The sequence below is a fragment of the Stegodyphus dumicola genome, chromosome 2, assembly GCF_044657685.1.
Source record: "Stegodyphus dumicola isolate Sdum_Otavi_A_Nest chromosome 2, ASM4465768v1".
NCBI classification, from domain to species: Eukaryota; Metazoa; Arthropoda; class Arachnida; order Araneae; family Eresidae; genus Stegodyphus; species Stegodyphus dumicola.
The window spans coordinates 11,658,710-11,683,700 of record NC_140769.1 but is presented as its reverse complement, the minus strand read 5'-3'; the positions used below and the strand labels follow the sequence as shown (position 1 = coordinate 11,683,700).

The following is a 24,991-nucleotide window of genomic DNA, read 5'->3' as shown; positions in this document are numbered from 1 at the left end:
TGGTTGAGTAACTATTATTTTTGGTATCCTGAGTTGTCAAAGATCTGATAGTAAGAGATGCAATTTTTTTATGCAGAAAAAAGAACGAGGATCATTTAGTAGTATCTTAACCATTGCTTGAGTGTGTACTGTTCCTATGATTTCTATGCCAATTTGCTCACAGCACTGGCAATTCAGGTTTATATTGTGTTATGGTTAGCATAAACTATTAAAATTAATGTATTCAATAAACAAAAATTTGTTTTCATACATGATCAAAGCATTTTTAAAAAACTGTGTTAGATAAGTATACTTTCTTAAAATTAATGCGTACATTTTTGCGGTCATTACTTTAAATAAAAATATTAAATAATAATTTCACTTTTTCATTGTAGAAAAATGAAAATTCATGCTTTCTTTTATAACCCTTAGTTCTTTCTGAGAGTAAATTTAAGACCTTTGTAAAAGAGAAGTGGCATAAAGGATTTAGTTATTATAGTCATATAATTCGGGAATAATAAATTTCTAAATATTTATTAATCCTAAATATTTATTTTTAATATTTAGGGATTGAGTAGGCTTTCTACTAAAAATACAGAATTTGCCATTGTTCAGACATAATTTAATTTTTTCTTTTAAATTATTGAGGTCACATAAGGATTTTTGAAGAATGAATCAAAAAAAATTGAGTATCACATATATTTTTGTTTTAATGCACTGTATTCATATGATAAATCTGTATTTATTTTGAAAAATTTAGAATGAAAAAGAGGTGAAGGTTTGAGGCATTTAAATTTCTCTTCACTTTGTGGCATTTGTGTATATAGCAGAGCTTAAATTGCTCCGGAGCCCTGCTCCGATACTTCTAAGTTTTCGAGATAAATTATAATTTCAGCCGGAGTCCTAAATAAAAGGGCTCAGGCACTTTTTTTCTGCAAGTGAACCACAATTTTAACACAGAAACTTTGTTTTAGTAGTAAACATGTCTTAAAAATCCGATTCTAACTTATGAATGCAAGCCTGTCTTTCTATCGCACTCAAGCTTTGCACAGAGGTTGAGACTTATGAGGAAAGAAAAGCCCCCAATTATATGTCAAAGGCTTATTCTCCAGGATATGCAATGAATTTATAAGAATCCCGCTCTTAATTTAAATTTTATTATTAAAACTAATTATTATTTTAAATTTTGTATTTTACACCCGCCCTTATTTTAAATTTTGTATTCCTCAAAGAACTAAAAGTGACACCCTGGTCGTGCACGTTCCATGCTAGTGACTTCCTTCTGCAGAGCTGTAGACTTTCTGGATGATGTAACCCAACGGGGGGAACCACTGCTGCCACTTGTACCGAGAAGTCTTATATTTATTCTCACGTTGTATTCAGGAAAAGTAATCATACAAAATTTCTGCTTGACGGCTAGAATTATATGGACAGGGTCAGGTAGTCTTGAACTGTTCCCTCTTTATCTTCAAAGCTACACTTTTCAGTTATATTTCTTTCCATACCCTCATACTGTTTCTAGAATTCTCACTATTATCCTTAGTGGAGCTTTAATCGTTTTATCTTTTTTCCTTGGTGTGCTGCAAAAACAGACCGATACTTGTCATCCCTTAGAATAGTACATTTTATGTATAATCAGGGCTTAAACTGAGACGGAGATTGCCTGAGCTGCTTCTTAGCATCTAAGTGGAATTGTAATTCCGGACGATGTCTCAAATAAGACGAGGCCCGATACTTTTATTTTCATTTAACTATTCAAAATTAATTGAATAATTTATTAAATTTCTTTTTATATTTTTATTACTTAAATTAGTTAATTTAATCAAATTAATTTTAATTTATTATTTAATTATTAGCTATTATAATTAATTAATTATTTTTTCTTTCCTTCTTCAGTCTTCCATAGGGCTCCGGCACACTTCTAATTTTATTAAGCCCTGGTATATAGCATAAAACACTAAGTCCTCAAGAGTTAATGGGAACAGAAGAGGGGTAGATGATCTTTGGATCTATCTCCTGGTCATTGTTTCAAAATGAGATAAAGCTGGGCAAATTCATATCGTCACCTATAATGTTTCCAAGGACATAACCAAGTGCACTCTTGGTCAATGATTTTGTAGACTTTTTTTATGTTACTATCAGAGGAGTCTGTTATTATATTTAGAATTTAACTAAATTAAAAGTTACTATGTGTTATTAATTGCTTCAACATTCAATTAATTTATTATTAAATAATCAATTAGTTATGCGATTTTTCCTTCTATCGTGTCTGAATAATTTTATATTCTGAAGCTGTCATTTCAATATACAAATAGAAACTATAAATTTATTCATTATTCCATAATGTAATGGATGATTTAATATGCTTAACAATTGCAATCTAATGTGTTTTCAGCTGTTGCAAAAAATGCCTTCAAAGCTTAAACTAGGGCAATTAAAATAATGCCAATATCTTAAATAAAATTCATTGTACGAAATATGAGGTACTGAATATCACAAAAAGTAATAAAACATATTGCCTATTAGGTAGAACAATTCTATGTTCAGATACATGTTTATGAGACTGCCTTTATCGTCACCATTTTGACGGTATTTACTAACAGTGAATTCTGTGGATGTATAGCAGAATAAAAATATTATATTACTAATTGTTATTTTTCCGGCACGAAAGTAGTTGATGAACACTTCGTTCACCAAATTAATTGGGCGTAAGCAAGTCCACGTTTCACCAACATCACATCGATGTGTATGCCGAAATGAAACGTTTTTACATACTCATCACGACATCTTGCTTACTTATTATTTTTTTTAAATTCTGACATGCAAAGCAGCTAAACATTCTTTATTTCTGAAACTATTCTATTCCTTATTTAGTCTTGCATGTTGAAACGCATAATCTTTCTTAAAAATAAACTTTGCTGTTTCCGATTTGCATTGTTTTGTTTTGGAAGATACAATCCAATGCACGTGGGGAAACAGCTTCAAAATGTATTTCCCAATTCTCCCATCTATCTCCACTATTAAGATCACATCCGATCTCAAAGTCGAAATCCTCTTTTCCTCCGAACTTGGAAGACACTACTTCGTAGGAATATCCATCAAATAAAATTTTATAAAATTCATTTTCACTTCGTTTGACATACTCGCAGCCATCACAAATTTGAAACATAAACCGACAGCGTTATTTCCTTTTGCGCACGCACTTGGTGTCACAATTTCGCCAAATTTAGTCGCATGTTGCGTTTCCTAAGGAAGAAGTAAAAATACGCACCTCGGCGTGAGCAGCTACTCCACGTTCAAACCGAGCAAAGCTTCAAAGTTTTCAGAGTAAAACTCTCAGATTCCTATCGAACTCTCCGTGGTTCGTTAGGAACACTGTCATCCATAATTCTCTAAAGATTTTACCTTTAGATGCCGAATTACTAAAGATTTCATTCAAATTCTACAAAAAAATGTGATGCCTCCACTCACAAAGTTATCAAAAACATAGGGGAGTACGACTATCTTAATCGAACAGCCGTATAAACGGCCCAGAACTATACATCATGTTAGATGGTAGTTCTTGTATGTATTTTATTATTTTCAACTATTTAATCTAGATTTTGTTTCATCTTTATCATCATTTTCATCTTACTATGGACTTAAGTGTTCATCAACTACTTTCGTGGCCGGTATAAAGGCTTCTGACTTTATCATCATTAAATTCATATATCACGTGACAGAGTATTTTGTTATTCAAGGAAAACTATGTGAACAATATTCGTTTCAAATTAATGCCAGATAGCACGTAACTTATAAACAAGCTGTGTGGAGGCCGAAATTATGAAACATCTGTGCAATTTTCTGCAGAAAACGAGGTAAGATTTATAAATGAAAAATTTCTTATGCATGATGCTTACCAGTATTAATAATGTTTTCATTAAAAATATTAAGTGTATATCAGTTAATTGGAAACTATTCCCGAGACCTTGAATAACGTTTTCTAAACTTTTAAATGTAAGTGTAATAATAGTATATTCATAGTTCATGAATAGTTGTTCTAAATTACTGGAAAACCGAATTCGTGAAAGATCTGTTTATCTGCAAGAACATAAATACAAAGCCAATTTTCTCTCATTAATATTAATTAGTGTCATAGAATATTTCATGCAGCTAAAATTTTATTAATCTCGTCGGGATATATTTTAATCTTTTAGCTGTTGTAATTCGTTTTTAATGAATACACATAAATATCGTAATGTTAATTTTTTTAATACCTTCTATTGTAGATATTAAGGGTACCAACAGCTGTAATATTAGAAGCATCCGTAATACTGAAACATTTTGATATAAAAGGTTGCTTTTATAAGAATTTATACTTATTCTAAATTTTTATGGGAGATTGCTGAGTTTTTTAGTTTAAAGATTAAATTAGCATGTATAAGTCCTTGAAAATCAGTGGTTGTGTCAGTCGACTCAGGCGAACGCAGTTCGCAAACATCAGGCACCCGCGCGACAGCGCTATCCCGGGCTAACCATGTTTACGATTTTCGATCTGTAATGTGTCCGAGCAAAGAAGAGGAAGACCATTAGGTTGAGAAACTCGTGGCGAAAAGCAATTATAGAGTTTCCGAAGTAGACCACGTCACTAGGAACAGTGTAGGAAGTGGAAAAAGTCCTCGATGAAATGTTTCAGGGCTACACTTATCATCTTTAGTAATGAGTAATGAGTAGCGACGCTCAAATTAGGCTGGGAAATGCAAGTAATGAGGCTATCACTTCTAGGGACGCGCGCGGCTTCCCGGGACAATTCCGAGAAACGAGATTCTAGTAGCACTGCTTTAAGCGGGAGGCTTCCGAGAAATGTTTCGACTAGCTAGGAGGAACATGTCTCCGCTACGAGCAACATTTTAAAACTTTTCCGAAAATGTTCTGGCTGGAGACGTGTTCCTCGAACGTTCAACCAACCAGACGAAAGTTCTGCTTCTGAAGGATCACGGGTAACTTTCAATATGGCGATGGCTCTCACTGTGAAGTCATGGACGGTGGAAATAGAAGCTGATTTAAGTATTGCTGTTTTGTAGTAATATAACTGCCTGAGTCATTGTTAAAATGTTTATACATTCATTAAATATATAATTGTAGAATTTTCAGAGTTGACAGTATATTACGACGTTCTTGTAGTTCGGATTACAAATTGTTCGTCGCCAAAAGTTCGCCAAATTTGTCGTATTTCGTGCTGATCGTCTATTATCACCGTTATATAGTAGAATTTTATTTCTTAAATTTAAGTTGAATAATTTTTTAAAATCCCTTTGTATATGCGCGGCTTTTCTCCTAATTACTTATCTTTTAAATTGTTAATTGCAAAATCAGTGACACATTTTAAACAGCATAAAAGATGCATAAAAAAAAGCATAGCTTATGTAATAATGAGAATACACATTAAATTTGTCTATTATTCTCATGTTATTAATGAAATACTTTTTGGATTATAAATACATTAGAAACTATACTTTTATTGTAAATGCTACATATTGAAACATTGGAAATTTATGGATTTATTATTATGCATGATGAAAAACATTTGTATATACATTCATATTTATAAATCTTATTCATTACATTAATACTAATAAATATATATTGTTACCTTTTTTTTCTTTCTTCTGACACTAGTTGTTTCTTCTGACACTAGACAAATTCGGTACAAACAAAACGTAATAAAACAAACAAATAACTAAAGGAACAAATATTTACACTACATACAAACTTTACACAAAAACGTAAGAAAACTCAGGCGCAAGAATTATGACTACCCCTAAAAATGAGAAGCAAATATTTACACTATGTACATGTTATATATACAAATTAAACACATCACAATTTCAAATAATACAAATTAAAGTCCTAAATGAATTTCAGTCTCTGTCTTTTCATTAAAATATACTCGGGTCAAATACTTTTCCACTGCAGTTCTCAGATGTATTTCTGTTTTGCATATCGCAGTCTGGAGATGTAGTTCTTTCAGGCTTTTCATCCACAGGAAAATCTAAAACAATTCGTACACCACTCTGTAGATCATACGCAGCATATGTATAGTTTACCTCGGTATCTTTAGCAGATGGTACATGCTTATTTACCTCTATTTCCTGAAAACCAGTTCCGATGTTTGCCCCAGGGTCATGAATAGAATCCGATCTTTTACAAGCAGAAATATCCGAGTTTAGAATCAAGTCCTTTTCTTCAAAACCTGCACTATGAGACGCACACATAGTTTGAAAAGTGGTTGAATTTTCTTGCAATACTGGAGCGCACTGCTTAAGCTGCACATAGGCTTCTCTCATCTCTGCCTCACATGCACTTTCAGATGTTTCAACACTTGCTGCCTGCAACTTCGTAACTTCACTATCAGTTTCGACGAACTTAACAATCGCATTTTCGTGTTCATCCACTTCAGGCACTTGAAAATCAAAATCTTCTTTCCCGTCTTTTATTTCTTCATGTTTTCGTTTTTTTTTCTTTAATCCCGTTAGATTTAGTTCATCGTTCATTTCTGGATCTTTCTAAGGCAGTTCGTCAGCTACTTCTTTCATTTTTTCATCCTTGGATTCTCCAGATGCCACGAGTGTCATTTTCACATCTTCTTTTATGGCTCCAGTTTCAGCGGTTGGAGTTCTCTCGCACCTTTTCTTGGCCGAAATTTATTTCTTCCCGCTGGGCTTTCTTATCTTTCAGTCTGGCTTTCATCTCTTTCAGTCCGGCTTTGATATCAGCTGTCATCTCTTTATATCCAGCTTTGATCTCAGCTGTCATCCGTTTATATCCAGCTTTTATCTCATCATATCCGGCTTCCATCTTTTCTTGGAATTCAGCAAAGGCAGTCACGAGCTGTCTTACTAGGTCAGCTTACTAGATCTTCCATTGGTCTTGTCACTGGCATTCACACTCAAATCCCACTTCTGACATCAATTGTTACGTTTTTTTCCTTCCTTCTGACACCAGTTGTTACGTTTTTTTCTTCACGTTCGTACGGGGTTCGTGTGGATTTGGAGTGAATAACGACGACACTTGATGAAGTATCAAAACACACTTTATTAGCCAGTATTGTCAGGACAGCTCTGAAAAAGTTTTACAGTCGTCTGAACTACTATAAACACGCTGACTCGATCAGCGACACAGCCTTCAGGTTATCAGGCTATCACGGTGGAGACAGCTTCCTGAAAAGCACCCGTCTCTGCTTACCGGAGCACAGCTCCCGATTCTGCTTGGTCGTTCTTGGAACTCCACGTACTCTCGAGACTCTCCGCGCTACAACTTGCGATGGACTCGACGACACACGAGCACAACTCTTGACTCTTCGGTTGTCTTTCCCGGAGCTCAAAACGCTCTCTCGACGATGCACTAACCGCGATACACTAACAGACTCCTTCAGTGGACTCGACGACTCACTCGGCACTCGCTACCCGGCTGTCAACTCGATCGACTCCGAAGGGATTGACTCGCTAGACGAGGCACATATACTCTCGATGAGAGACACACACTCCCTCGATGAAGCACACCCTGACTGCGGACCAGCAGGGTTTATATAGTTTTCGGCTTGTAATCGGGAACATTCTGGACTAAACCGGTAAGAATTCGTTCCAGAAGGTTCTCCAACCGTCCACGGTATATCGCCAATTTTGTCGCCAAATGGGCTATTTCTCGCCAAATGTGGCAAACCTGCCTTCCTTTGCCAATTTATGGCAACCCTAAAACTGCTTTGCGGGGATGCCATCTCACCGCGCCTGTACATTTCGTAACACTGTCCCCTCCCAAGGACTGCACGTCCCGGGCAGTACAACCCTTGATCAGAAGCCAAATTCTGTACAAACAAAACGTAATAAAACGATCAAACAATATAAATAAAGAAACAAATATTTACACTACATACAAACTTTACACAGAAACGTAAGAAAACTCAGGCGCAAGAATTATGAGTACCCCTAAGAATGAGAAGCAAATATTTACACTATGTACAAGTTATATACACAAATTAAACACATCACAATTTCAAATAATACAAATTAAAGTCCTGAATGAATTTCAGTCTCTGTCTTTTCATTAAAATATACTCGGGTCAAATACTTTTCCACTGCAGTTCTCAGATGTATTTCTGTTTTGCATATCACAGTCTGGAGGTGCAGTTCTTTCAGGCTTTTCATCCACAGGAAAATCTAAAGCAATTCGTACACCACTCTGTAGATCATACGCAGCATGTGTATTGTTTACCTCGGTATCTTTAGCAGATGGTACATGCTTATTTACCTCTATTTCCTGAAAACCAGTTCCGATGTTTGCCCCAGGGTCATGAATAGAATCCGATCTTTTACAAGCAGAAATATCCGAGTTTAGAATCAAGTCCTTTTCTTCAAAACCTGCACTATGAGACGCACACATAGTTTGAAAAGTGGTTGAATTTTCTTGCAATAATGGAGCGCACTGCTTAAGCTGCACATAGGGTTCTCTCATATCTGCATCACATGCACTTTCAGATGTTTCAACACTTGCTGCCTGCGACTTCGTAACTTCACTATCAGTTTCGACGAACTTAACAATCGCATTTTCGTGTTCTTCCACTTCAGGCACTTGAAAATCAAAATCTTCTTTCTCGTCTTTTATTTCTTCATGTTTTCGTTTTGTTTTTTTTTCTTTAATCCCGTTAGATATTTCATCGTTCATTTCTGGATCTTTTTCAGGCAGTTCGTTAGCTACTTCTTTCATTTCTTCATCCTTGGATTCTCCAGATGCCACGACTATCATTTTCACATCTTCTTTTATGGCTTCAGTTTCAGCGGTTGGAGTTTTTCTCACACCTTTTCTTGGCCGAAATTTATTTCTTCCCGCTGGGCTTTCTTATCTTCCAGTCCGGCTTTCATCTCTTTCAGTCCGGCTTTGATTTCAGCTGTCATCTCTTTATATCCAGCTTTGATCTCAGCTGTCATCCGTTTATATCCAGCTTTTATCTCATCATATCCGGCTTCCATCTTTTCTTGGAATTCAGCAAAGGCAGTCACGAGCTGTCTTACTAGATCTTCCATTGGTCTTGTCACTGGAATTCACCCTCAAATCCCACTTCTGACACCAATTGTTACGTTTTTTTTCCTTCGTTCTGACACCAGTCGTCACGTTTTTCTTCCTTCACTTTCGTACGGGGTTCGTGTGGATTTGGAGTGAATAACGACGACACTTGATGAAGTATCGAAACACACTTTATTAGCCAGTATTGTCAGGACAGCTCCGAAACACGTTTTACAGTCGTCTGAACTACTATAAACACGCCGACTCGATCAGCGACACAGCCTTCAGGTTATCAGGCTATCACGGTGGAGACAGCTTCCTGCAAAGCACCCGTCTCTGCTTTCTGGAGTACAGCTCCCGATTCTGCTTGGTCGTTCTTGGAACTCCACGTACTCTCGAGACTCTCCGCGCTACAACTTACGATGGACTCGACGACGCACGAGCACAGCTCTTGACTCTTCGGTTCAGTCTTTCCCGGAGCTCAACACGCTCTCTCGACGATGCACTAACCGCGATACACTAACAGACTCCTTCAGTGGACTCGACGACTCACTCGGCACTCGCTGCCCGTCTGTCAACTCGCTAGACGAGGCACACATACTCTCGATGAGAGACACACACTCCCTCGATGAAGCACACCCTGACTGCGGACCAGCAGGGTTTATATAGCTTTCGGTTTGTGTTCGGGAATATTCTGGACTAAACCGGTAAGAATTCGTTCCAGAAGGTTCTACAACCGTCCACGGTATATCGCCAATTTTGTCGTAACCCTGCCTTCCCTTGCCATTTCATGGCAACCCTAAAACTGCTTTGCGAAGTAAAACTGCTCTGGGGAAACCATCTCACCGCGCCTGTACATTTCGTAACAATATTAACAACTTCTAAACCATCGCATCTCTCTATCTCTATGTAAATATATGACTTATTAGATGTGTCACTTTTGAAGTTACTTTTAATTCATATAACGATCATGTAATTGGCAGGAAATGTAGTCATTAGTTCTTTGCAAATTATTACGGATATGTAATAATCAATTGAAAAAAAATTGATGAGTATTTGAGCACTAAAGAGTGTACACATTTTGTTATTGGGTTAATTCATAATTATATCATATGTATGGTCTACGTAATATAAACATGACTAATAAATAATAAGAAATGTAACACCTGTGCATTTATAACATTTGATTACTTAAAACAGTGCACAACTGATTATCACCTTCATGTCTGTTTACATAATGAATTGTACTTTCCAATTAAGTGCAGGGGCCTACTAGTGGCCGAAGCGTCGTTGAACACTGGTAGTTCTGTCTCAGGTTAGAATGCCGCGAACGGGCTGGCTACCTTGGCGGTTTCTTGGTTTTCCCCATTTTTAACTGGTATACGAGCCAGTTTTAAAAAATCTTCTACAAAGGGATCCCTCCTGTTAGCCTTTGTCGTAATCACATAAAACAAACTCATGATGTGCACCACCTAATTTCTAGAGTTTGTATAATTAATGTGTTTTAGGTATATTACCGAGTGTTCTATGGAACAGTAAGCAACTCGCACATGCTCATGTATTCATATGCTTTATTTGATCTTCACTTTTCTCAATAGTATCTACTGGCTGTGAGGATGTAAATATCACCCATATAGATTTTTGTCATAGAAGGTTTTTTTTGTCTGTTTGTTTGAATGGACGGAACAGTAATTATGAGCCATAAAGTTAGTCAAGAAAATGCCCCAGACCACTGACTAGACTTGTGTTCTGTCAGCTTCGATTTGTTGGGTATATAATCAGACTTCACAGGACTAGAACCATAGGTCTATCCTATGATAGGCGCGGGCTTGGCAGGGACCGTACTGGTACTGTCGTGTCCGTTGCCTTCGCTGTAGGATCGTTCTCATGTAGATATTAAGCCGGGGGAGACGGCTTCCCGGGCAGCCCTCAGTGTGATGGATTGTGGCGATGAACATGTGAAGTCCCTGCGGGCTGTTCGGTGGGTTGGCGCCCCGCCAGCACAGTCGTACGAGGGAGGCTATAAATCATGTTAAGGCGCTCAATGAAACTGCCAGGTAATGTAGCCCGACTTGGTATTAAAGCCAAGAAAATGTTTTCTCCAGGTCACAAGTTTTCCAGTGAGCCATCATATTTGCATTGGAATGCAGACAACAGAAAATACACATAAGTAATGTCTGATAAATAGACTTATCCAGCACACGTTTTAAACTATTCTTAGTGTATACAGAATTTGGCTAATAACTGATGTAATTGATTACTATAACCAGAAGTGTGTTTATCTGTTACTTGAAGTGCCAGAGTGGAGATCAAAGTGATGAACTTGATAGCAATCACCTTTCTATTATTTAAAACGAAAACAGTGTAAGCGATACAAAACAACACGAAGAAACAAACGTCACTTTTGCCAATCTGAGCGATAACTGATTCTTGCTTGGCTTTCAGCCTGTTTACCAAGTGAAGATGGTAACCCTATTTCGCCAAAGAGCGTTTCTCAGAACTGCTCCACCAAACGTTTTGTTTCGGCAACAAATATCGTATGTGATAAGGGTTTAAGATGAGAAGTACTTAAACTTAGGAGGAAACAAAAATTAAGTAGTGCAAAAATACCCTGCAATCTTAACCAAAGCAAGAAATGGCACCAAAAGTTAAACAGTTAAATATAAACATTTAAATACAGAAAATTACATATTTTTTAACCATTCTATTACATATTTTTATAAATGTATTAAAGAATTAATTTTGAGACCTTTAGCACAAAATAAGCGACATAGAAAGTTAGGTTAACCTCCTCCCTAACAGAGTAGAGGATGTTAGATTTAGTACCTAAGTCATTTGCAGCCTGCATAGCAGGCAGTTTACTTTTAAAAATTTGCGTGACCTTGTGTAGGTTAGTTCCAAATGCTCTTTGAAATTCACATAGAATTTTCATTAGTTCCAATAATTCCATCAGATTACTGCCATTTGGCAAATTACTGGAGTTCTTGCCATTTCTACCGTTGGTGAGATTTGTAGAAAAATTTAAGTCCATAGCAGCCGAAGAGGAATTGGCATTTTGTTCTAAAGTCTGAGCATAACTCACAAGATTGCGGCGATCAGAAGAGAGCTTTTCAGGTCTCTTAAGGACCCTAGGAAATTTTTCACAACCCCTATACGAGGCTGGGTGGCCCTCTTTTCGCAGTTGCAACACTTAGGGACGTCTAAGCGTCCTTTATCGCAGTCCTGAGTCTTATGATGTCCAGCGCATTTCACGCATCGTGGGGAAACATGACAATTCTCCGAGGAGTGGTGCCATTTCTGGCAGCCAAAACACTGCGGAACTTGGAATTTCGAAATATATTTTTCCACCGTAATTGAAAATAGGTACATGTCAGTCAGTTTATGGACTCGATCGATTACTTCATTTTTAAATAACTGTACTTGAAATAAGGGCATGGGGGCCCGAGTCCTATTTTTTGTCAGCTGCACTATGTGAACCTTGAATCCTTGCTTAACTAACTCATCTTTGATTTCGGAGACCTCCATATCAGAAGGTAGTAGTAGCTTAACAGGCTTTTCATGCCTAAGATTGACGACAAAATGATCGATGCCTTTTTCGAGAAAATATTTACTCAGTGTCCTATGATCATAATCAGTGTGAGGTAGAACCTTTAGAAATTCACCACTCAGACGGAATAAAAACTTGACATCAGGTAGTTTAGCGGCTAAGTACTTAGCAAAATCATTAAACTTAACGTTTGCCTCAGGCCTTATTATTATGGGGAGAATTACACGTTGATCAACAGTAGGGGCGTGCTGTTGAGAACTACTAGCATTTATACTTATATTACAAATATTATTAGATTAAATATTTGCAGATACATTTGAGTTTGAATTAGTTACATCATTATTTTCAGGCTGAGAATTGCTATCACAGTCTGGAGTTACACTGTTATCAACAATATTTGCATGACTTAATACTTCATATTTATTCGAACTAGTTGCACAAAATTTAGTCTTAGCTTTAGGAGCTCTAGCAGTTTTATTAGGTTTCTTAAACATATTATCATTTTCAGAAAGATCCGAGTCACTTACATTACTTTTTCTCTTAAATGTGTTGCCCGGTCCAGGACCACGTGCAACAGAATTAGGCTTAACATTTACGGTACCATCATTACAGTTATCAGTGGTTAATATGGAAGAATTTGCTAGGTATAAATTGCACTTACCTTCTAATTCGCAGATTTGTCTGTTGAACAGCTTTATTCCATCAAAAAATCCCATCGTGAAACTGTCCGGTTCAGTACAGTCCCTTTTAGCCCATCTTTCATGCAGGGTACTTTTCACAATATCGCGTTGATGTTTTGGTTTAGCAATTTTAGCTTGGGCAACATCATAGTCAAAATTCTCTAAATCACAAGCAGAACCCCAGTCTGCAATTACACATCCATAATTTGAACCAGATCCACTGGTATTAGCAGTCGGAGAACCCGTAATAAAGTTCATATCCAAATTCACCTGAGCAGAGGTAGCGAGATCGGCACGAGGTAACGCGGGAAGGTCATACCCGTCCGCCGCGTCTGAATCAGAATACATCGCACAGGCAAAAGATCAGAAAGCACGCACCTTCACACTAGACGGCTAACACGCGCCTCCTGGTTGTGTCAGTCCATAATTTGAGATAACATGTGCATTAGAATTACACTAGTCTATTTCCTAAGGTATCAATAAATACACTTGAAAATCTGAGCTACATGATTTTAAAATAAAAAATTCTGCACATAAATTATGTAACTTAGAAGATTAAAATAACTACAAATTTATTTTTGGAATATTTAAAATGTATACAGATAGTACTTTTATATTATTTATTATTATAAAATGAAGAAAACTGTATTATGAAAAATTATTAGTATTATGAAATTATTATGAAAAATTTGACATTTATATTATAGTGTACAAAATGTGTTAATTTGCAGTTTATACGAACAATAGGATAATAGTCAGTTACTAAAAATTAAATTTTAAGTTGTATAAAATTATATATTAATTTTGAACCGCGCAGAACATTGGCATCGTTATCCTTACATGATTTGAGGGCCAACTGCATTTACAACGCTCCGGAAATTTGACTATTACGATTTTCAGAAACCAACTATTTATTTACTGTTCTGCTTGTTAAGCTGATAAAATTATGACTTAAAAATATTGATAGTAACATTTTTTTCAGTGTAGAAGATCAATCTACGTAAACATGATTTTATGTATTCATTTTTACTTTTTTTATAAATGAATTAATTATAAGATCAAGGAAAGAATTCATAAATAAATATTAACAATCAAAACATGGTAAAGCAGCGAACAAAAGAGTATCATGAAGATAACAATAACATATAAGAGTTACCAAAATTATACTAACCAAATGAATGAACAGTTATTTAATGGATGAAATAATAATTAAAGATGAAATGCAAATTTCATAACTAATTAAAAATAAATAAAATTTCCAAATTTTCAACACATCTACCACAGCACAAGCTTGTTTGTTTACATTAGCAGTTCTTACATCACGTGACCTCCGACGTCACCGAAATGTATTTCATTCCGTTTTGAGGACCCTAAAAAACTGCAGCAAAAATGTATGCACAAAAGCGCCAAATCTAGCAAACGCGCCCATTTAACAGCGCGCCAAATCTAACGTACACGCTAATTTCAGATTGCGTAAGTTTGTATAGTTCTATATTTCTTAAAACGCCGTTGAAATACTAGTTTAATTTTTAAATCCTTTTTTGATATCCTATGGATTTAACAATTTGAAATGGCCCATGACGAAAAATCTGCAATAGAATTTTGGGTAAAGTGCAGAATCACCCACTGCTTGACGCGTTTTAAGAATTGCACATACTCGGTATCGATGTACAGATCGACCTATTTTCACTTAAAAAAAATCACAGAATTGCACAAAAATGGCACTGCGCACACTCTTGACTTTATCTATGTACACATCGACCTATTTTCACTTAAAAAAATAAAAGAAAATTGACAAAAATCTAATTTTTTACCCTTGTAAAATGCGACAAACAAATAAGTGGGGATTCTGCACTTTACCCAGAATTTTTTCAAAGAAAAGGCATCATTCATTACAGAAAATTATGTTTGAACAACCAACGAGATGAAATTATGCTTTAGCGACAACTCAGTAGCGAAATAGCGATGCAGGCATCCATTCAGTTATGTTTAGCAGGTACTTTTCCGTTTTGCCGGCGCAAGCAATAAAGTCGCCAATAACGGTATAACTAATGCGAAACGGAGTATCTTCGCTGGTAACCTTTTACGCCTCATTTTCAAAACAAGTCGCAGCCATTTCCCATTTCTTATCAGATTGTCTTTCAATACTGGCATACAATCACATAGAATTTTTACAAGATAGTTGAATTTTATGCCCTCGACCATCATTCGCAGTAATTAAGTCAATTAGGATGCAATCAAACCGCTCACCCGAAGGCGAAAATATAGAAAAGGCAAAGTCAATGGTTAAATTCATGAATTCTATTGAGAATGCACTAGCGAAGTAAAGCACTGCAGTTTTACATAATTTCTGAGTAAATTATTCGTACGAATGGAAATAATTCTTACATTTAAATTTGTATTCCAAATTAAGATTTAACTTGAAATTAATGTAGATAATTACTGAGAAAATTAGATTTTTGTAGCGTAGTTAACGTGAGATACGATCACTTGGAGTCACGTGATACAAGCCGGCGAATCAGGATCTTGAAACATGAAAGCATAGTAAATTCTTAAATTTATGTCTTTTTACAAATTTGTCTTTATTTATTGGCTTTTTACAAAATTTTAAACCATATTAAAATGTTTATGCCTTCAGAATAAAAAATTCTTAGAACTAACATTTGTTAATATTTTTATGTGTATACTCTTTGTTGTCGCCAACAAAGTCTGCTTGGCGAGATTTGCGCCGGCGAAACGGAAAAGTACCGTTTAGCAATTTTTATATGAATTATAATAATGATTTGAAATAGTTATTTACTCTTATGCTTCCATTCAGTCATGTTTAGCCTTTTTTATATAAATTATAATAATAAAAAAGTATTATATGAAATTAACCTTTCATCTAAATTAAAACATCAATCTTTTTAGAAATTTTAATAAACATGTATTTACGTAAAAAAGCAAATTTAAAGTTAAAATAATGTGCAAACATATAAAAGATTTAATTTTCGAACTTATCTACAATATCATTTAAATTCAGATAGCATAAGCAAATCAAGTGCACGACTGTTGAGCAGGCAGGAGACAGACTTATCAAGGGGAAGTTGCCTCCAAACGTAACTCTTCAATCATTCAATTCGTGTTTCGTCATTCATGCAAGCAAGGGTAAAAGTCAAAACCAAAAGTAATGAATAATGCCCAAAAAGAAATACCAACTAAGTGGTACCTTGAGTAAATAGCAATTAAAAATTAAAGGTCTAAAGGAAAATACCAATAATGAAGTATTTTGAGAAATAAGCAATGTAAAGTTTAGTATTATATTAAACTTCTTTAAAAATTAAATTTTCCAGAAAAATTAATTTAGAAACCAATGCATTTTAGAAACCCTTGTCTACAGAAACCTCCCCGACACGAATATGCATATTAATCAAAAAGAAACTAAAAAGGAACTAGACAAATTAATATAAACCAATAAGAAACCAAAAAGAATTCATAATTTATAAAAAACAAATATATACTTAAAAATATAATTACATATCTAGAAAATACTTAAATACTACATAAAAAATACTTAAAAGCAAGTAAATAGTAAGTTTTAATTCTAACTTACCTACCACATAAGCGTTGGGGTCTGCAAAAGTATTTCCTAAGTGATGTAAGTGTGTTCTGCAAATTATATAGATGGCGCTAATGTAAGTAAAGTTGAGTGCCAAGCTGATATCTTTAAAATTAAAATATTTAAATAATATAAATCTAGAAAAAATCAAAGAATATATCAAAGAATATACTAAAAGTATGTAATTCAAGTTTTAATTTTAACTGACCAACTATTTATGGTAGGGAGTTTAGTAGCTGAGCCAATCAAGTGGTTATTGTGAATTAATAAATGTAAACTCGTTTGTAATGCTAAATGTGTGTTCTGTTGCAAAATTGTGTAAATAATGCAAATAATAACGTTAAGTAAAAAAATTATTTTTTGGTGAAAATTGCAAATTAAAAAGTAAAACTGAAATGTTTTAAATTTTTAAAAAAGTTTTAAAGTAAAATTTCAAATTAAAATTTTTAAAAAATGTCTTAAAAATTCCCCAAATTTTTTCAAGTAAAATTTAAATTTTGAAAAGAAATTCTAAATTTAAATGATATTGTAGATTAGTTCGAAAATCAAACCTTTTATATGTTTGCACATTATTTTAACTTTAAATTTGCTTTTTTACGTATATGCATGTTTATTAAAATTTAAATTTAATTCCTTGCAGCAATGGCGCAAAGAATTAATTAAATTTGTATTTATTCAATGTATTTATTCAATTTATTCTTTTGAAACAATCTTTTTAGAAAGTTATTTACTAGTATTATACTTCCTTTCTTGCATTAGGGTTGGTGCAATTATTTTTGGTGGTGGTAGTAGATTTATGGCGCAAAGCTCTACAAACCAAATGCGCCAAACACAAGATTCGTTTTTCAACATATAAACTAAAGTAATTAGTTTTTAGATAAAAAAAAAAAAGGTCTAAAGACAACAGCCTACTTTTAAAATCAAGGCAAGTAAAAAGATATTGAAATGGTGGGATGAAAATTCTGATTATGATTCAGATAATGAGATATGCAGTATAGACATAAAATCCTAAAACATCTGATTCATTAAAATTCTAAGATAAAATCTCAAGACAAAAATCAAATTAAATAACAGAAACCTGTTTCTTTCAGGTAAAATTGGTATTGACCTCTCTTCCGATTAAACAGTCGCGAGGCAGGTTGCAGCTATTAAAATACTTCTCACGAAGACTATTAAAATTTGGACATTCAATTAAAATGTGATGGACTGAGAGACAAACATCACAATTTGCACAAACAGGCTCGTTCTCAGCTTTCAGAAGGTAGTTATGTGTCACTCTAGTGTGACTAATTCTAAGGCGAGTCAAAATAACTTCCTCCTTGCGATTGCTAATAGTATTCCCATGCTCTATTCTAAGCTTCATTCTTCTCAACTTGTTATGAAGTTGAATGTCCCAAAGCTGCTGACATTTTTTTCTTCTGATCTTCTCCTTGATTACACAACAGATATCTCTAAAAGGGAAGGGGCGGCCGGACATTTCAACAGCAGATTTCGCTATGATGTCCGCCAGCTCATTGCCTTTTATTCCTGTATGTCCGGGAACCCAGCAGTACAGAATTTCATTGCCAAAACTTGTTAATTTTATATTCAACTTGAGAACATCCACTATCACAGGATTCTCGGTGTTAGAAAAGGATTCTAAAGCTTTCAATGCACTGTAGGAGTCTGTATGTATAATGAATTTTCCATGGTGCAGCGTTGAGATGTACAAAAGCGCATAATATATGGCAGTCAGTTCGGAGGTTAAGACAGAGCAAACGTCGTGTAAACGTCTGCCTTCCATTTGGTCACCAATTATAAATGACATCCCAACATGGAGCTGACTTAGATCCATCCGTATATATGAAAACATAACTCCTGTAACTATGCCTGTGCTCAGCAAAAATTTTGTCTGTAGATGCTCTCATTAGTAGTTGTTTTGATGTAACAGTGGAAAATATCAAGAAACTGGATTTATGCATTTTCCCAAGGTGCGATTTCAAAATGCTGTACTGCTTGTGGGGACATATCAGACAAGGAGAATTCTTCAATGAGGGGACGAACTCTGACAGGAAAAGAAAGCACACAGGATGGACGTGCATCAAATAAAAGGTCGCAGCTATTATCAAGTAAACACAGTTTATAAGTATGATCAGGTTGAGATAATGTATTAAAATACTGTAAAAGAGACAACTCCTCACGCCTCAAATAGAGTGACGGTTCGTAACAGTCAACATAAAGGCTCTGGACAGGAGACGTCCTGAAGGCTCCAGAACAAATCCGCAGAGCTTGATGATGAACAGGATCAATTTTAACAACACTGAAGACCTAGCGGATCCGTAAACAGCTGAGCCGTAGTCCAGTCTAGAGCGAACAAGAGCTCTGTAAATGCGAAGCATGGAGCAACGCTCTGCACCCCAGGAGGTGTTCGCCAGGACTTTTAAAATATTTAAAATTTTTTTACACTTTTTTCTCAAGTCTAGGGCATGAGGAAGGAAAGTCAATTTTCGGTCGAACAAATCACTAAAAATTTTACTTCAGGTGCAACTGGAATCACGGACCCATTGAGGTATAATTCAGGCTCAGGATGGAGACCTCGCTTTCTACAAAAAATGCACGCACTTGTCCGATTACGGAGGACAATCTCTAACGATCTCTTATTCAGCCCATCGGCTTTCTTTCGTTTTTCTTAGCGTATGCTTTTCTCTTAGCCATGTCTCATATCCGCACCTCGACAGCTAATTTATAGATCATCAACGTAGAAATATCCTGAGATGGTGTGAGGAAGTTGTTTTAATACAGAATTTATTTTTAGGCTGAACAGAGTTACACTAAGCACACAGCTTTGAGGCACACCCTTTTCCTGTTTGAAAACTTCTGACAAAACAGAGCAAATTCTTACTTGAAAAGTTCAAGCTTCCAAAAAATTCTGAATAAAAAATGGTAGGTTGCTACGCAAGCCACTATCATGAAGATCACGAAGTATACCATATCTCCATGCCTTATCATAAGCTTTCTCTATGTCAAAGAAAATTGAGACAAGGTGATTTCTTCTTACAAAGGCTTTTCGAATGGATGTCTCTAAAAGTAGCATGTTATCTACGGTTGTTCTTCCCTTTCGAAAACTGCTTTGATAAGGCGATATAATATTATTCTTTTCCAAGAAGTAGACTAGGCGACTGTTAACCATTTTTTCAAACAGCTTGCATACGCAACTCGTAAGGGCCAATTGGCCGATAGTTGGAGGGATTCCTTGGATCTTTCCCTGGCTTAGCAATAGGAATTACAAAAGCTCTCCTCCATGCACTGGGAAAAGTACGCTCCTTCCACACTCTACTGTAAAGAGTGAGGAGGGCAGTCAGTGACTTATAGGACAGATGCTTCAGCATTTCGTAATTCACGCCATCAAGACTCGGAGAAGACCTATGTGTCTGCAACAAAACTCTTCTTAGTTCAAGCATACGCTCAGATTTCGAAGAATTGAATGCGATGGGATTTATTTCAGAGTGCTGCTTGATAGAGAGAAATGCAGGTGAATAGTTTCAGCTGGAAGAAACGGCAGCAAATGTCTCACCAATAGTATTCGCAATTTCTTCTATGGAGCTAATTATTCGGCCATCTTTTTCCAAAAAGGAAAGTGAGTGGTCTTTATATACTCCGCATGCTTTTCTAACTCTTTCCCAAACCCGTTTACTAGGCATAGAGGATGTTATTGATGACACATATGAAATCCAAGAATTCCTTTGGCTCTGTCTTCTTAAGGCCCGTTTACACTAGCGGAACTTGGTCCCAAGAAACGTACGCTAACGTTAAGTTGTTACTCCCAAGGATTCCACCCGTTTACACTTGCAAGTCTCAAAGCCTAAAGGCCCGTTTCCACTACTGCGTATGCGTTGCGGTGCGTATGCGTTTCTCCAATCAGCGAGCGAATTCACTTTGATTGACATCTGCAATCCGGTCGGTGTGCGGTGACGGATGACATACGGATGGAGTTCAACAATGTTCAACTTCTATCCGTATGTCTGCGGTTGCGTTGGGGTCACGTGGTGAAAAAGGAGCAATCAGGTGCAGTGACTAAAAATTAATGGCGGCAGAAGTAGCGATGAACGCTCGCTAATAGGGAAAGAATGTTTTGCTAAAAAATACTTATTTCTGAGTTAACATTATAGCGAAAAATCTGCGTGCTGAAAATGACAGCAATCAGCTGAATTTAGTTTAAAATGATAAGAAAAACAAGATAACTGCAACTACAGTACTTGTTCGTTCAAGAAAATCAGCGGCAAAAATTATCATTCCAAGTCCATGAAATAGCAAAATTTGTTCTGATAATCATTTTTTAGTTCTGCATACTCATTTAGCTTTAATGAAAATGAATGTCTGACTATATCAAACTGCTATAGCAAATTAGATATGATTAAAAGATTTGCTATTTTTTTCTTTTGAAACAGGTAAAAACTAAAAACGTTAATTATAAATTAAATTTGATAGCCTTTTAAATACTCCAGTTCATTGAAGAGTATGTTAAATTTGTATTTCCCTTTATAAATGTATCTTTTTGGATAACATATATTTGTAAGCACATGAAATATATTTTTAGCAGCCCGTTTAACTTCAATCGGAACGCCACTTTAAAAGATAATGATTTTTCCAAAAAATGTACTAAAAGCTGAAGAACAAACTCTGGTGAATTTTTCAGACAATAGCAAAGTGAAATAAGACCAAAAAACTTAAGTTTTAAGAATTGATTTACTTGATGATGTATATAACCCAAAATATGCATGCGACTTACGTGTAATCCTAGCTTAGTGGTAAAGCTGATGGTAACGATGTCCACTTTTTGGAGTCGTGAGTTCGAATCCCATACGCTTTTTGCACCATGTCTGCAACTTTCTTACCTTTTTATTCCAATTTGATCTATATTCGTGTTTTATAATTTATTTCTATTATTATATGCATTAAATATATTGTTTTATTTATGCTCTTATTTATTTAAATTTTTCCCGCAAAAAAGTTTGAAAATTATATAATACTAATTTAAAGCATATCCTGTACATATATATTTGAATTTAACAAACATTCTCTATTCGTAAAAAGCAAATTTAAAGTTAATTAAATTTAAATGAAATTTAATGCAAACAAAGAAATGATTAATTATTGCTGTGCAAGTATCAAAATCCATGAATAAATATATAATTCCAAAAATTTATTAATCCTTAAAAAATTTATAAAAATGCATAAGTGAATAATGGGATAGATTATTAATCCTAAAAAAATTATAAAAATGCATAAGTGAATAAGAGGATAGCTTATTAATCCTAAAAAATTTATAAAAATGCATAAATAAATAATAGGATAGATTTAATCCTAAAAAACTTATAAAAATGCATAAGTGAATAATAGGATAAATAAATTTTTGGAATTATATATTTATTCATGGATTTTGATACTTGCACTTGATTTACATATGCTCTCAGAATTTAAATGATATTGTATATTAGTTCGCAGCAATAATTAATCCTTTATTTGTTTGCATTAAATTTCATTTAAATTTAATTTTTACGAATAGAAAATGTTTGTTAAATTCAAATTTCATTCCTTTCAGCAATGGCGCAAGAGAATTATTTAAATTTAATTTATTTTGAAACCCTGCAGATATATATATATATATTTTCGTTTCACTTTTATGTGAATGTATATACATGTGCTCAGACTTTGGGACGTTTACGACTCTAAACTTTCATTCCAATTAACATGAGACGGTATTAATGCCCTAAACATTTTTTTTAACAAAAAATTACTATAATAATTGCTTTTAAATTCAGTCCTCTCCTGCAGAAGCGCAGGAATTAATTAATTAAATATTTCCATTTTCTTTACCTAATGTGTGTATATATAAAGAGAAAAATCTTATTTTTATAACTTCTTGTATAAAAAGAGATATGAATTAAAAATGTTTAAATTAAAAATAATATTTTATGGATTATGTATAAAATATAACTGCCCATAGTGCATTTTAAAACAAACGAGATTTCTAATAAATTATCCAGCTATGACCGTGAAGTCAGCGGTATACAAGCATAGCAAATTTTGCTTAAATATTGTGAACCTTTCCTTACAGTTGCTCTGTACTTTTAAAGTACCAACTATTTTTTAATCCCTTTAACTTTTTTATTTTATGTTATTTATTTGTTTACTTTTTCACCTACAGTACATTTTAGTTTTAATAATATATATATTATTTCATAATATTTAAGGCTTCTAGAAACACAAAATTTTTTTTTTCAATTTATTTCAGCTTCTATGGAATTCGTGATGTTCATAATATGCATTATAACCTTACTTATCTAAAATTCCATATCAAATCCAAAACAAACAATACTCGCTTAAGCGGAAAAAATTCAGCGTCGTAACTCGCGAACTGCTTGCGCCAAAATATTACAGTGACACCTAGCGGCGCAAAATGAAAATATTTTACGCATACGCAGCAGTGGAAACGCTTGTACGGATGCCGTAGGCGTGTCTTCAATTGACGCAACGCGTTCGTACGCAGTAGTGGAAACGAGCCTTAAGAATTACTACCCCCAACCAATCAAGTCGCTTTGATTTGCGGATGGGCAATATTTCCTATTTTGGGGTACAATGTCGAAAGTTTGCAGTAGAATGTCTAAAGTTAAAAAAGCTGAAGAAAGAAAGGGCGTTATGCATTTGAGAAGTAATTTAATACGTATGTATTTGCTGTACAAAAGCGTTTGCGTTCCAAGGCGGGAATGGATTCGGTCAATATTTCAAGAGCGAGATACGTATTCCGCTCATGCAGCATTGTTTCCGTCACTGAGGCAGAAGTACCCAGAATTATTTTTCAATTATACTCGAATGACGGTAAGTTATTTTTATTTTTTAGCAAAACCTGAAAGTAAAAATTGAAGGAAAGACTGTCAAATATTTCTTTTTATATATCAGTAAATTAGTAATTTTTTTCCTTAGTAATTTATACTAAGGAAATAGAATTAATGATTACATTGCGATTTAATTACCGACAAAATGATTTTTTATATAATTATGGACTAGCATTAGTTATAACTAATTAGTTTAATTGGTTTATTAAGCGCATTATTAATGAAGGTTGTTTATAATTCGATTACCTTAATGAAACGTAATATCAGATTGAGTATAATATATATAAATAATTACTAGATGTGCCAGATGTTGGACAGTCAACATTTTAATGCACTATCGTGTATTAGGATATGTTCCTTTGTTAGAAAATACCCAGCATTCTGTATCCGTAGATTTTTTAATTATTACTGTCATGAATTTTATTAGTATTGCTTCACTTTGTCATGAAAATACTTTTGTAGAACCAGAGATATAAAATAATTAGGCTTTTAAATAATATATTCTAGAGAATTTGGGAGATCCATAAAAAGACTTGCTTTTAAAAGATTTTCTGCATTCCTGTTCCACCTGTGTTTTATATTTGACAAATGAGCAATAAAATTAAATCATGTAAATATTTAAAAAAATCATTTTTGGAGAATATTGTAGTAATATGATGAAAAACACTTAACCTCTAAAAGAATGTAAGAATAATTGTATCAAAATAGATTATTTAATGAAATTCTACTACCTGAAAAATTAAGCAATTGTTAGAGTATAAGAGTGAAATTGAAATGGAGAGTAATTTTCCTTTTAATCAGAATTGTCATATTTTATTTTTTCAAATTTATAAGATAAATAACTGAATATTTTTCACTGATCATAGTTGCAGCAACACAGTATATATTTTGGCAATATAAGTATATAGTGATGCCCCTCATGTTGAGCACCTTCAATAGTCAAAAGTATTCCTGAGAATATAAACAAACATTGGTAATGACAATCACAGATAACTATATTCTCTGAAGGTTGCTATAATATCCCGTCGGTGGCTAAATAAATAAAAACACTGAACATTAATTGTTCAATACCTGATGAAAGGGTTTAGAACATAGGCATTTTGTGCATATCTGTCCAAGATATAAATGTAAATTAATTTACCTTAAAAAATCTTCCTGATGACATTAGGGTTACCATTAAGCAGATAACCCTAGTGTGTGGTGTATAATCAAATAATCATGTTGAAAGTTATCACCTTCCCAGAAGGCTAAAATCATTTCTAATTATGGAGTT

At 34.4% G+C, this 24,991-nt stretch overlaps 1 protein-coding gene across 3 annotated transcripts in view; it reads left to right on the top strand.

The window, feature by feature from the left end:
• The window catches only part of LOC118183162 (uncharacterized), a 62,149-nt gene that overhangs the window by 34,565 nt on the left and 2,593 nt on the right, over window positions 1-24,991 (top strand). Inside the window, exon 1 of one of the 3 annotated variants that reach the window (XM_085810444.1) lies at window positions 23,339-23,701. The exons of the other annotated variants lie outside the window; for them this stretch is intronic. The gene's annotated coding sequence lies outside the window, so the exon portion shown is untranslated. Of the gene's footprint in view, window positions 1-23,338; window positions 23,702-24,991 lie in introns of those variants that run through there. 3 annotated transcript variants of the gene reach the window in all.